The sequence below is a fragment of the Bacillus rossius genome (assembly GCF_032445375.1).
Source record: "Bacillus rossius redtenbacheri isolate Brsri chromosome 9 unlocalized genomic scaffold, Brsri_v3 Brsri_v3_scf9_2, whole genome shotgun sequence".
Classification (NCBI taxonomy): Eukaryota; Metazoa; Arthropoda; class Insecta; order Phasmatodea; family Bacillidae; genus Bacillus; species Bacillus rossius.
This window is the reverse complement of record NW_026962013.1, coordinates 38,627,173-38,642,480: the sequence shown is the minus strand read 5'-3', so window position 1 is coordinate 38,642,480 and position 15,308 is coordinate 38,627,173. Positions and strand designations below refer to the sequence as shown.

The window sequence follows — 15,308 nt, the reverse complement described above, 5'->3', positions numbered from 1 at the left end:
AATAATATTTAAGATCCAATACAGTGAGTTTCTTGCCTATGCATTTTACGTTTTATAGTTTCAATTGTAACGTGTATTTATTTATTTTATTTTTTTTTACTGCGGGAAAGTATAAATTGTGTATTTTCGCAGTAGTTCTAAGTTTAAAAATTAAATAAACTATATTTAACTTAGCAAAAGGACTCGCAGGGAGCTTTTATATTTAATACAATATCTCAAATACAAACGACAGTGATTTTCTTGTGTTTTTGCATCTTTGTATTCCTTGCTTGGTATATAAATCCGGTCTTAATCATTGAATGCGGTACGTTGTTTCAGTAACGAGTGGAGTAGACGGCACGTCTCGTAATCAGGCCGGGCGCTTAAGCCTGCCCCACACGACACCCATTTCCTTAGCAGTTTTCATGTAATTTTTATGCTAGCGCGCCTGCTCCCGTGTGGGTAACATTTCAGCACCCTTCCAAGGGGTCTGGCTATGGGTATAAAAGTTTTCATAACAGAAGTCTTAGCCAAAACCGTAATAGAATGTGTTCTATTTTTCTGCTATACCCACGAGCTGGAGCCGTCAAGATGGCGGACCCACGTGTTGCAATATAACCCCGTATAGAGTCTGTATTGTCAACATTAAGGGACGTAACAAATGTAATGGTATGCCAAATGAAACTTTATAATAGTAAAACTACTATGGAATATATTTGTTAAGCTGAAATTGCCACAGAAAGAAGTAATCGAAAATTTTAAAATACGTTATGAAAATACATTGCACTCTTTATTACCCATTATCTTCTATCACATCCGTAGAAGTTGCGGTAGCGTAGTGGCGAAGGGCACGATGGCAGAGATAGAAAGGTGACTTTTGAATGTGGTTCGAATCCTCATCATTCCTATTTTTTTTTTTTTAGTTTTTTTTAAATAACAGATAATTAAATTGTACATACTGTGCTTTCTGCAAATATAAATTATTAGAATTAATTTATGATATAATATTATTAACTACATTTAGGTGTCTCAGTCCATTGATTTTATTCATAGTACTACGTACCTAGATTTATTTTTACTTTTAAAAAAGTAAAGTAAAATCACATGTTCACAAATAATTTAAACCAAAAGTTAATTTTATAATTAAAACGCCAACGTTTATTAAGAAACGAGTGTCCATAAATTAATAATGAATAAACTGATACTTCATAGCGACACACCTGTGAGGGTAAAAAAAAAACATGCAAAATGTTTTTCTTCACCGAAGATTTAAATTTATTACGCGGTATGTGCGTGTTTATTTGTCTCACTGGGTTACAAAAAATATTAGTTACAATTCCTCTAATTATGTAGTTAAATATATAAGTAATCAATAAATCTTATATATAACATATATGAATCGGTAGCATTTTTTTACTATTACAATGAAATTAGCTTGATTAACTGTATAATTAAATTAAAATTAGAATTTAAACCGTACATAAACTACATTTAGTAAACCCAATGTCCCTTGTATCATTTAAATTTATATATTTTTAGATTTTGAAATTAACCTACAACTTAAAAATATATTTGTAATTCCAAAATTGCTCTTAATTTGTTTTTAAATACTAAACCAATTTTGTTATTTATTTGCAAATGAAAAATATAAGATAAAATATCAAATAATATTTCCGCAAGTTACATAATTTTTAACACAAACAGGTGTTTTTTTTCTCAGTATTTTGATAAGTTGACTACGACAGGTTTATCCTCCCCTGATATGTTTGCTTTGGTCGGCAACTGCGTTGGCTGGTTTTCTGTTAGCATTCTAGGTATCGTGTGTATGGAGTTAAGAAATCTTTCTGCGGTTCTGCTATACAAATTTTTATGAAAATTTTTATACCCATGGGTATAACAGAAGTTATAGCAGAAAATGGGCATCGTGTGGGGTGGGCTTTAGAGACGAAGAGGCTTGCGATGCGCGAGCCAGGGTCGCCCTTAGTGACCAGCGGAGTGCGGAGGGAGGGAGACCTCGCCAGCTGGCCCCTGACGAGTCCGGACCCGTCGCGCGGTTGGGAGATTCAAATCTCCGTCTCTTCGGGAATAAGAACAACCCGCTACCAAATTACGCACGCGCGCGCACGAACGAGAGAGAGAGAGATGGCTCTGCAGTGTTGCCACATCTCCTCGCGGTCTCCACATCGCTCCTGGACCTCGTAGCTACCTACTGAATTACTAAACATTTTTTTTTTCTAATTTAAATTAACACTACTTCCTAAAAACCTTTTTTATATGACATTTATATTATCACTGCAGCAAATTGAATAACTGTAAGTTTTTTTAAAATTTGTTTTAACTTGTGAATGCATAATAAAATGTTTTCTGTAACTGAAGATCCTTATAAAATAACAAAAGAAAATGTAATATTGCAAATACAAACAAGGTACTTCGTGCGTACTACGAAACCTGATGCAACTCAATAATACGTGTGTGTGTGTGTGTTGTATACGTGTATATATATACATATACATAATGCCAGCCAACAAATATAAATAACTTAAAAACAAACTGCGGTGGAATGTGGTTATATTCCAACCCCACCCCTCCCCCTTAAACAACCGTCCTAGTGTTCTGTTTGGAGTGATTTCGGGAAATCACGGAAAAACATAAATCAGAATGGCCGTATTGGGATTCGGACACAAATCCAAGTTAAGTCGAATGAATCACCATTTTAAAGCCTCGTCTGGTAATAATTCGCCATGTAATGCTTTTTTTAAAAAAAGAAAATAAAAATTACGTTGCATTTTTTAAACATTTGAAGGCTACATACAATATTCAATCAGATACGCTGAAAATGGCAGTTACTATTTATATTTTAATGATTTTCCTTGAAACTATTATTTCTTCCAGGCATGCAAATGAAAAGAGGAATGTTTTTTTTTTGTTGCCTTGTTTAGTAAATGATTTTTCAAAACCAGTATTATTTAGAACATCTTCTAAGTTCAATCGAGTTTTTATTGTCTTAACGATCTACTGAAAATTTTTCCATCCACGTATTTCCAGATCAATGTGGCAACAGCGCTGGCTCGGCAATTTTTTTTTTTGCACGGCTTTCCAAATCTCTCCCCCTAGTTGCAGTATTCTTTTTTATTCTCTCCTTCCTCCCTCTGCTTAGAGTCAGAGTTTGTTGACACGCGCAGTCTCGCCGCGGTCAGACGGGTTGAGCCGGAGGGGTTATGATGATGTATGTGTGTCACTCAAGGAGTGGCGCCAGCGACTGGTCTCGGCTCTGCCACGATTATTATCTTACCGCGAGGGGAACCTGCCGTCTGGCATGCTTGTGTGAGTGCGTGTGTGTATGTGTGGGGGGGGGGGGGGGGGGCTTTTGCTTTGAGTAGGGGGGGAGGGAAAACCAGTTTGGGCACACTGCAAGCTGCAGTTAGCAGTTAGGTAGAGCCCGTCGGAGTTGAGCACTGAAGCAGATGCACTCACTTTTTTTTTAGGGGGGGGGGGGACGAAATAGCGCGTGTTCTTATGTACGCGCGTTAAAAATTATATTAACTCCGCGCAATAAAAAAAGCCCGCTTTAATTTTGCATGCTAATGATTATTAGAAATGAAATAATAAAAATACTGGAATATTATAAATACGGTTACAATATCAAATTACAAATTTAAATAAACACACTGTATTCATTATAAAATTAATTATTAATTAAGTACAATAATTGCGATAAATTTTTAATTAATAACGAAAGTCTATAAATATGCTAAATGTTTAACCAATTTGTGAATTTCGATTATTATAAATTCAAATGTTGTAATTTATAATGCAAATGAATTATATATACTGAAACAAAACCTCTCAAACACGCCCATGAAAACGGCCAGGAGACTACTAAACCTTCCATAGACAATCCCAGCCAGCGACGATGTAAGCTTACAAGCAACCTGACATCGTTATGCATACGGGAACATACCTCAATACAACTATATAAATACACTAGAAAATCCACTTCAAAAACGTTTGTAAACACAATTTCTATCACTAATATTTACAATGAATAACTTTTTTAAATTTTATCGACCCAGTATTTATTTGCCTTTATTTGCAACATATTGATATATTCCTTCACTGTCATGGGTCCCTTTCACCCTTTGCCTTCGACGAATTCACTCAGGGCGCGGTTATACGGGACTCTGAAAAACCTCAGGTAAACATGTTCAAATTTGGCTTGTTGTCATAAGCAATCTGAACATGTTTCGTTCGAGGCCATTTCTCATTCAACCCAAAACTTTGGCAAAGTAGTTTAGAAATTCTCTTCTATATAACCCAATGATTAGCTGTCGAGTGTTGAGAGAATAAACAGCCCTTTGCAGAATACGCAAGATGAAGAATGTTCCTGGCACAAGTTCGTGTAATATTTTACCGACTGCAACAAAATTGATCAAGAGGTAAATTATTTTTTGTTTTGAAATTTATGCTGACGGTAATTCTGTAACAGAGGTACACTTGCTCTTTTTTTTTTTAAGAAGCCTATTTTGCTGACGACGTCTTCTTAACTGTTTAGACTACTGTTTCTGCCCTGTAAAGTGACTAATATAATGAAATAAAAACAGTGTAGATTCATTTTCCTTCTCTGCTTACCTTAGCGTATAAACATAAAAAATAAAAAAAAACACGTTTTTCTAGATACAAAATAGATAGGATCCACAACACAGTCATTCGATGACAGTAGACAGTCGTTTTTGGAGATGAACACGCTTTACACCAACTGCCGTGTAACCGTACACTTTCGCGTTTGTAAACATGTTTACTTAAACCTGTTCACCTGAAGTGGTTCGGCGTTCAGTGTAACCGCTCCCTTACTTATCCAGACCTCGTTAACTTGCCACATCCAGTTCGTATAATCGCCTGAAGGGTGTTTCTTAGGCCTTCACTCTTTATAGGGCACGTTCATTGGTCACGTGATAATACTACATTACTAAATAAACATACTTAGTACTAAAAATCAGTTTTATGTTCTCAAATATTTGTACAGGACGGAGAAATAAAAAAAAAATGACAGTCAAAATTTTGCATAAACAGTGGAACTCGCAAAATAGTCGATTACTGCGAGGTGAACATTAAACTTTTATAGAGCCGTCGTTTATTGCATGTGAAATAAAAAAGTAAGGTTTCTTAAACTATGAGTTTTTTCCGACTGCAGGGACATGCAACTCCATGTCAGAACCAGGACATTAAACTGGTTTCTCACAGCAAGACGAAGCTGTAAGGGACAGAAAAAAATTAATAGCCAATTATAAATAGGTAATTTATTTTTTGCATGGTTTTATATGATGCCAAGATAATGTTCCTTGGGAAATTTAAAAGACGTAAACGCGTAAAAGTGCATACCGCATACGTAAAAATAAAGTTGGTTTAAGTGCTTCGTTAAATGTTAGCTTAACTTGGATTCTTATTCATTGAAATGTTTACAGGCAACACACTGAGTTCTCTCTTGAAAGAAAATATTCGTGTGTCATGTTTTGTTGGGTTGCGAGATGCAGCTGTGTGTTTTTCAGGTACATGCCTACAGCCGCGTTTACACCAGCGCAACATGTTGGCAACAAAAACTCGAAACAGCAACTAAATGTTGATAACAAGTATTTGTCTTCCCATCAGTGAGCGGTAAACATCAAAGAAATGTTGAAAACAAAAATGTTGGCAACAGTGTTTGTTATTAACGTACAAACTTGTCAACGCAGTGATCAGCTTGCTTGGGGCTCCGTCTGGAAAGGTTGTGTGTGCAGTATAGCCCTAATGACCTGCCACTTATTCTTAAATATGGAATGGAGTCGAGAAAGTGTATTTACTTTAATATAAATGGATAGTAATCGGTCAGTTTGTGCCTTGCTTGCTTATTTTACTCCCAATATTGTTAAGCATAAACCCAGTATCTGAACTAGATACTCTTGTTAAATTCTTAAAAATACACAAATAACTTCTTCCATGAACACACGATCCACAGTCATCACAATCAATCTCGCAATAAATCCCGTTTGGAATGCTTTCGGTGAATCTGGCGAGAAAGACAAACCTAAAATCGACTTCGACGTCTACGCTAAAGCCCACTAAAAGTGACTATTGCCGCGACTGAGAGGAGCATATATCTCTCAGATAGCAACCTGAACTCCACTATGTTCAGTCAACAATGTTCATAAAGTTTTTAGCTCTCTGTGTTGTCAACACTTGTTGCCACCATTCCTACAATTTGTTCGGACAAAGTTGCCAACTGTTGCCAGAAATGTAGCGCCGGCCGGTAAAACGCGGCTATCAATCAGCGCACCTGTCACCGCCATTCAGAGCGGGAGCAAACGCCCGGTAAAATAGGGCAATGGCTTCTCCTTGAAAGGGGACAATCGCTAGTACGGTCTTATCTTGTTACAGTTTAATAAGCGATCAGATTATTTCACTGGGAAAAAAAGAGTAACAGGCGATTTGCCTAAAGGCGGTTTGGCTAAACATGAATTCGTTACGGCGATTTGTCTAAAGTCATTTCGCCTAAAGGCGTTTTGCCTAAAGGCGATTTGCCTAACGGCGTTTTCCCTAACGGAGTTCTGCCTGACGGCGATTTGCCTAACGGCGAATTGCCTAACGGCGTTTTGTCTAATGGCGAATTGCCTAACGGCGTTTTGCCTAACCTAGCGGCGTTTTGCCTATCAGCGGTTTGCCTAACGGCGATTTGCCTAACCGCGATATACCTAACGGCGTTTTGTCTAACGCCGAATTGCCTAATGGCGTTTTGCCTAAAAGAGGGAAAAGCATTTTGCCTAACGGCGAATTTTCCTAATGGCGTTAGCCTAACGGCGTTTTCCCTAACGGTGTTTTGCCTAACGGCGATTTGTCTAAAGAATTTTGCCTAACGGCGTTTTCCTAACTCCTATTTGGCCAACGGCGTTTTGCTAAACGGCGTTTTGCCTAAATTTAGGCAAAACGCCTTTAAGCAAAACGACACATCCCAAAAAAAAAGAGAGTCTTTCAGTACTTGCTAGAGATGTGTAACAACTAACCTCAGTAACAAACAAATTCATGTCTTATCATGTTGCAAATACACTTATAATACGAAACTCGTGCCTCAGACACGAAATTTTCAAATCATGCCGAACTTGATAAATATACGCAAATTGTGTTTTTAACTACATTTCTGGACGCGAATCACACTTAGTTTCTGCACCCGCCGCTAGAATTCACTGCCAGAGCAGCTATGTCCCATATCGGAACATTCGATTTGCTGAGAGAAATTTAAACTATGTAACTATGAGGCCTTACTTAAGGCGCTCGAGTTTAAAGTCGGGAGCCGCAGAAGGGTGTACCAACTAAATGCAGTGAGAAGTACGGTCCCTAGGCAAAAAAGAAAGACCTGGATAATAATTGAAAACATCACTGCCTGTTTACTATTTAATATTCCTGCTTGGCATCGGCTTGGTACATTAAAATACAGAACCATTTACACAAATCTGCAGAAGATCTAGATCTCGCATTAAAGAAAAGGACATCTAATGTAATCACATATTATAAGCACTATATTACGGGTAATTTTACAAACATTTAGAAAGGGTAAGTTTTTCCCTAACAGGTCCGTTGATTATACTCCTGGATGACGTAATTGTCTATAAATGTTGTTTAGGCACAATTCCCAATGTTTTGGTCTAACCGGACTCTCGTTTCGACGTAATTAGGCGAGTCTCACATCCCGCACCACAGCAACGTGATAAGTCTGGCTTGCAGTTTACGTAAATTCTCACGTAGCGTAAAAAGGAGAAGTAGAGTTTATTTCGCCACATAACGATTCAAGAAACTAGCAAGATAATGAATTTGAGTTTATGATCAGTCAAGTCTCTCTGCTCATTGTTTTTCCTTGAAAAACCAACCCGGTGTCCGGCTGTTAATAGCGGTTGCGTCGAGGCTTACTTGTAGTTGCGCAGCATGGTGGACGATAACCCGGGCTGGGCACTCGTCGATGCGTAGGTGAATGGAACAGCCTTTCCATTTTAGCAGCGGCGCAAACACGCCTGCACCCGCGAGCCGAAGTCGACTCCACCAGCCGCCAGCACCGTCTCTCCGCTCGCCAGCCGCAGACCGTCGCAGGTTAACGCGTCACCCTGACGTCATAAGGCTTCGCGCGCCGCGCGGTGTTGGCTCGCGGAAACACACACAAGCGCAGCGCCGTGAATGTCCGTAATGCTTATGTTTTAATCAATCTTCAGGACGAAAATGAACCAAGTGCCAAACAATCTATCATAACATATGATATAATTAATTACCAAATTAAAAGGAGGCGTGGCAAACGCCTCAATATCCCCCCCTTAAAAAAAAAACTAAATTAACACCAAAAACCAAAGAAATTTAGGTAGCTTCGAGCCACTATAAGGCGAGAAAACGGGGAAGCACTCAAAACACGCCATTCAAGCAACAGACCTCAAAGAAAAGCAAGAAGAAAAAAAGCACACAGTAAAAAAAAACACGCGAAGAAAAACACTTGAGAGAGACAAAAAAAAACAAAGATTAAGACCAAACAATGCTTTGTGCCACTTTCCCGTTTACTCGTTAACAAACAACATACTTAAAAAAAAAAACTCTATTCACATGACTAAAAAGGGCAAAAACAATCATTTACTTTGATCGGGTGTGAACCTCTTAAGATGACTAATATGCGCCTTACGTGTCTCAAAATTTTTGTCCACACGCTGCAAAAGCACGGTTACTCCCCCTAAATGCCTTATCACCTTGTAAGGCCCCTGGTAAGAAAACTCTAATTTAGCGGTTTTGTGCAGCGCTTTGTTACTGATGGGAAAACTTTTGCAGAGCACCCAGTCTCCCACCTTAAAAGGATTTTCCAAGCGCCCCTTATTATATTGTTTCGCAACCTTATTCTGAGCGTTCTGGAGATTTTTTATAGCTTCTACCCATTTACCTTCTAATAAACGTGGACTACTGATCGCCCATAATTCCTCTCCTATACCCCAAACATTTAAAAGAGGGTGTGGTATTTTCCGCCCCAGAAATAATTCGGCGGGAGTGAAATGAGTGGCGTCATGTTTTGCCATGTTAAATCCTAAACTCAGCATATCCAAATTTTCATCCCACTGGCGATGGTCTTGATGATGATAAATAGTAAGTGCAATCTTGATATTTTTATTCACTCTTTCTACCAGGTTTGGGCAAGGATAATGCGGGCTGGTGTTAATGTGGCAAATTCCCCAACGAAAACACATGTTTCCAAATATTTGACTATTGAAATAGGCCGCATTGTCAGAAACCACATTCTCAGGTGCTCCAAAAATTTGCCATATTCTTTGCGTAAGAGCCTTGACAATTCTCGCCGCTTTCATGTCAGATAAAGGTAAAAAAAAATTAAATTTAGTGAAACCATCCACAATAATCAAAAGACAATTATTTCCCTCTCGAGATCGAGGCAAAGGACCAAAAATATCTATGAAAACCTTCTCCCAGGGACGCGTGGGCAGAGAAACGGAGTATTTACCCAATTTCGAATTTACGGTTTGTTTACTTAACAGGCAACTTTCACACGTGTTAACATGATTTTGCACATCTCTTTTCATATCCGCCCAATAGACTTCATCTCTCAATTTATGATATGTCTTGTCCACTCCTCCATGACCCCCAAACGCACTATCGTGATAATATTTTAGCACCATAGGCCGTAAGAGCTTAGGAATATAAAGTCTTTTCTCTTTCCCACTTTGTTGATAATATAATCTATGCTTCACTAACACGAAATTCTTATTTTTGCCCTGCAGTAAATCCCGCATTATATTTTGCCCTTCCAAATCTTGCTCTAACACCTCCTCTACTTTGTTGAATAGTTCTGGCTCCACAGTAAAACGCCCACACCTGATTACTTCACTCTCGTCTTCCAAATCCTGTTCACCGCCTTCCTCCTCAAACATCCGCGAAAGGGCATCCGCGACCACATTGTCCTTTCCCTTTACATGAATTATTTTGAACCTAAACCTAGTGAGCCTCATTACCCACCGCCCTATTTTCCCTAGTTGTCTCGGATGCGAAAACAACCAGGTCAAAGACTGATTATCCGTGTAAAGGTCAAATTCGTCATGCTCTAGATAAGTGTCAAAACGTTCCAAAGCATACACGCAGGCAAGGGCTTCCTTTTCATATGTGCTATAACCTTTTTCATGTCTATTAAGTGTTCTTCCAGCAAACATAATGGGTTGTAGACCCTTGCCAAAATCTTGCAAGAGAACCGCGCCTAACGCGACACTCGAAGCGTCAACCTGCACTACAAATCGCCTCTGGAAATCTGGTAACGCTAACACCGGTGGGTGGGAAATGGCTTTTTTCAAACCGACAAAAGCGGCCTCCTCTACCTCACCCCAATTAAAAATTACCCCTTTTTTTCTTAAATTATTTAAAGGGTAGCACAAATCCGCATAGTTCTCAATAAAGCGGCTAAAATAGCCCATCATGCCCAAAAATCTCATGATGCCTTTTACATTACGAGGTCTCGCGAAATTTACAATGGCCTCAATTTTGTCAGGGTCCATTACAATTTTTCCTTCCCCAACAATGAAACCCAGGAACCGAATTTTCTTTCTGGCCCAACAAACTTTTTCAGGATTAACTGTTAACCCTGCACCTCGTAATTTTTGCAAAACCCCTTCCACATGTTCCAAGTGTTCCTCGAAAGAATTAGAAAATATACAAATGTCATCCAGAAAACTAATGCCATTTTTAAATTGATATTCTTTCAGAATGTAAGATAAGATACGCGATAAGCATTGTGAGCCAAAATTTACCCCGAAAGGCACTCTTTTCCATTGGTACTGTCCCCACGGGGTAACAAAAGCCGTGAACTTCTTGCTACTCTCCTCCAACATGCATTGGTGAAAAGCAGCATTAAGGTCTAACACGGTAAAATATTTCGCTTGCCCCAAATATTGCAGCACAGTTTCCACCTTGGGCAGCGGGAAACCATCTAGTTTTATGCGATCATTCAAGATTCGGTAGTCCAAGACTAAGCGATACTTCCCCGGTGTTTTTTTTTTTACTAAAAAGGCGGGTGAAGCGTACTCTGAACTCGCTTCTTCTATAACATTTTGCTTAAGTAAATCATCTATGATTTCCCGAAAAACTAGCATTTTGGGAGGAGCACATTGATAGGGCACACACCTCACCGGACGTTGATCAATTAATTCAATCCGGTACGGCATCAATTCACATTTTCCCACCTTTTCCGTAATTACATCGGGATAACGAAAACAAACATCCCTGATTTCGTCCTTCTGTTTTTCTGTTAAGTGTTCCTCCACCCCCTTTAAACCTCCGCAACAAACTTCAAATTTATTCTTGGGTGCCTCAAGACTAATTTTGACTTTTTTATCAAACGCGAAGCATAACCTCCTATTCTTACAATCCACTATAGCTCCCGTGCCCTTTAAGAAATCCCATCCTAAAATCAATTCTTCGAGTAGTCCAGGCATTACCCAAAAATCACGTGTCCAGGCAAAATTTCCTATTTTAAAGTGCAAACGTACTTTCAAGGAGATTTTCCGGCTTTTCCCGTCAGCCAAATGTACCTCAAACCCTGGCTCCGTTTTTAAATTTTTTTTTAGTTCGGGATGTCTCGTTATTAACCTACTCAAAAACGCCTGCTGTACAAATGAATTGCTAGCCCCGGTATCAATTAAACCCGAGACTATCTCCTCATAAAAACTTACCCTGACACACATATTACTTCTAGCTTTCAATACCGCCAGACGATGCTTATTTTCAAAACGAAACCAGCTAACCCTTTTTTTTTGTAAACAATTGCGAGACAAATGCCCCCACTTGCCACAAAACCCACACACTCGTCTAACGTTATTCCCCTGACCTTTACTCTGCTTCTTCTCTGCGCATTTAGCGATGAGATGGCTCTCACTGCCACATGCATAGCACTTCTTTCTAATTTTATATTTATTACTTTGATCATATGCTGAAATTTCGGACTTTACACCCACCTTATCAACTTCACTGCACCTATCCACTCTCGTGACATTCAAGTCCGCTTCCCCATTTATCCCCACGCTACTTTCACCCTCTTTTAAAATGTTTGATTTTTCCTCCTCTTCGCATAAATCGGAAACCCAACACACATTATCCACCTCCACCGCCCAATTACTAATATCGAACAAGTTGGTGGGCCTCTCCACAAAGCTACACTCCCTCCTAATGTGGGGATGCAAGTTTTCTAAGACTAACCGTATCCACTCCATTTCCCTCATTTGGACATTAAGGGCCGAACCATGGTCCAAAATGTCATGTACATAACTCAAAGTTTTTTCCCCTTTTCTTTGAAAACGACGGGTTTTCTCTATTATAAGTTCCTCTCTAACTCTACAAGGACATAAATTTTCCCATAACGCCTCCTTGCAATCAACCCAGGACATATGACTCTTATAACGCGCAATGAGTATATCGTAAGCTAAGCCTGTGCAACGCGAAGCAACAGCTAAAATTAAATCGCTCTCATTGGAAAAATAATTTGCGTTAACTAGCTTGTCTACGGCCATGCAAAACTCTAATATATCCTCTACATTTGCTGACTGCAGTTTCGGAACATTTTCTAGTGATCGCAAAGCAAACTTATTTTTTAGAAAATTTGTACTAAGCGAGCCAGACCCACTCGCTTCAGCCTGTTCCGTTTGCCACGAAACTCTTTCTCCTTTCAAATGCGCCACAAACTTTTGTCTTAAAACATCTATGCTTTCGTCCGCACTGTGCTCGACTGACGCAGCTTTTAAATTAGTCATTATCTCCTCTTTATGTAATTTATATATCCAAGCCAATGCCATACTGGTGATATAAAAAATCAATAAGTATCTTAAACACCGAAAACTACCGCGTCTGCGACTCTGACTAGCAGAGTTGCGCAGTTTTGAGGCCTTACTTAAGGCGCTCGAGTTTAAAGTCGGGAGCCGCAGAAGGGTGTACCAACTAAATGCAGTGAGAAGTACGGTCCCTAGGCAAAAAAGAAAGACCTGGATAATAATTGAAAACATCACTGCCTGTTTACTATTTAATATTCCTGCTTGGCATCGGCTTGGTACATTAAAATACAGAACCATTTACACAAATCTGCAGAAGATCTAGATCTCGCATTAAAGAAAAGGACATCTAATGTAATCACATATTATAAGCACTATATTACGGGTAATTTTACAAACATTTAGAAAGGGTAAGTTTTTCCCTAACAGGTCCGTTGATTATACTCCTGGATGACGTAATTGTCTATAAATGTTGTTTAGGCACAATTCCCAATGTTTTGGTCTAACCGGACTCTCGTTTCGACGTAATTAGGCGAGTCTCACATCCCGCACCACAGCAACGTGATAAGTCTGGCTTGCAGTTTACGTAAATTCTCACGTAGCGTAAAAAGGAGAAGTAGAGTTTATTTCGCCACATAACGATTCAAGAAACTAGCAAGATAATGAATTTGAGTTTATGATCAGTCAAGTCTCTCTGCTCATTGTTTTTCCTTGAAAAACCAACCCGGTGTCCGGCTGTTAATAGCGGTTGCGTCGAGGCTTACTTGTAGTTGCGCAGCATGGTGGACGATAACCCGGGCTGGGCACTCGTCGATGCGTAGGTGAATGGAACAGCCTTTCCATTTTAGCAGCGGCGCAAACACGCCTGCACCCGCGAGCCGAAGTCGACTCCACCAGCCGCCAGCACCGTCTCTCCGCTCGCCAGCCGCAGACCGTCGCAGGTTAACGCGTCACCCTGACGTCATAAGGCTTCGCGCGCCGCGCGGTGTTGGCTCGCGGAAACACACACAAGCGCAGCGCCGTGAATGTCCGTAATGCTTATGTTTTAATCAATCTTCAGGACGAAAATGAACCAAGTGCCAAACAATCTATCATAACATATGATATAATTAATTACCAAATTAAAAGGAGGCGTGGCAAACGCCTCAACTAGACGACTCCGATAAAAACGAAAAAGACTTGAAAAATCACGAAATCACGGGATTTGGACATGATTTTCGGCAAGGAATTTTATTTAAATATTGTCCATATTAGAACTAATTAGACAGTTAATACTATAAAAAATTCCGTTTGGCTTTGTTAACTTTGGTTTGCATCATCCGCCACAGATGGAAGCACAGTGGGTACACATTTCCGTTCCATGCGACTTCCGTTTCATCCACGAAATTACTTTTACCAAATGCTGTATGACAATAGTTAATTTGTTGCACGTAAAAAAAAATGGTGGCAGTATCTATACACAATTACAAATTTGCACCCACGTGATGGTCGGGACACGAACCACAGAGGTGGCGCCTACCTTTGTTTTCAATCGGGCCGGCCTCGGAGGAGGTAGCGTGGAGGAAGCAAGAGGAGGGAGAGAGAGAGAGAGAGAGAGAGAGAGAGAGAGAGAGAGAGAGATAGAGAGAGGAGAAGACGCGGGGCGGTCGCGCGAGGGAGGACAAAGGGGAGGTGTTTCGTCACACCTGTGACCGGTCCCTCCCCCCCCTTCTCCACCCCGCAGAGCGCGGGGCCGACAGCAGTACGTGCGTGTTAACGAGGAGGCGCACCGTGGGAATCCGCGGCAGGTGCGCGGCCGGACCTCCGCGCGCGCGCACACACACACACACACACACACGCCGTGCGTGACTGCGTGACTGCGTGCCTGCGCGCGGCCGCCGCGCAGGAGGCGCACTGCGCGCGCGCAATAGCGGCGCAAGTCGCCCTCGCCGGCGCGGCGCTTTTATTCACGTTCGCGTGTCCTCAAACTCCGCGTTTTCAAAAAAAACTGCATTGGGTCTAATTAGACTTTTCATTCGCAATGGAGCGTATTTGCAAACTTTGGTAGGTACGATGTGAGCGTTTCCGAATACAATTGTGCTAAATGGTGCCTTTTTTTATATTTTTATATTCACAGTCCTGCGATCCGCCGTGCGCAAGCAGGGTTGCCAATCTTGTTACTTCCTCCAGTATCATTGTTACAGTTTAATTCTGTTTTTTGTTCGGCGTGGACTTGAACTGAGAAAATTCTGTGTAAAATCATTACATTTGATGTTGAATGTTTTGTTTTCGAGATAAAATTGAGGTATTGTGTTTAGTATACCGCCTCCGAAGACCATAAAAACAGAAAAATTAAGAAGCAGCAGTGGTTGGTATGACTTCACTGGAAATACTACTGCCACAGCTGTCAATTTCAATACTTTTACAAAAGATTACTTTGGAAACAAGTTATCTAGAATTAGTTTGAAATACTACAACTAATATATTGCAACTTTATAGTACACATACCTATGGTTATTTTCGCATATGTGAAACACT

The 15,308-nt window shown here is 40.1% G+C and overlaps 1 protein-coding gene across 1 annotated transcript in view; it reads left to right on the top strand.

Annotated features, from left to right (window-relative positions):
- The window catches only part of LOC134542951 (uncharacterized), a 647,441-nt gene that overhangs the window by 184,180 nt on the left and 447,953 nt on the right, over positions 1–15,308 (top strand). The gene's annotated exons all lie outside the window — the stretch shown is intronic.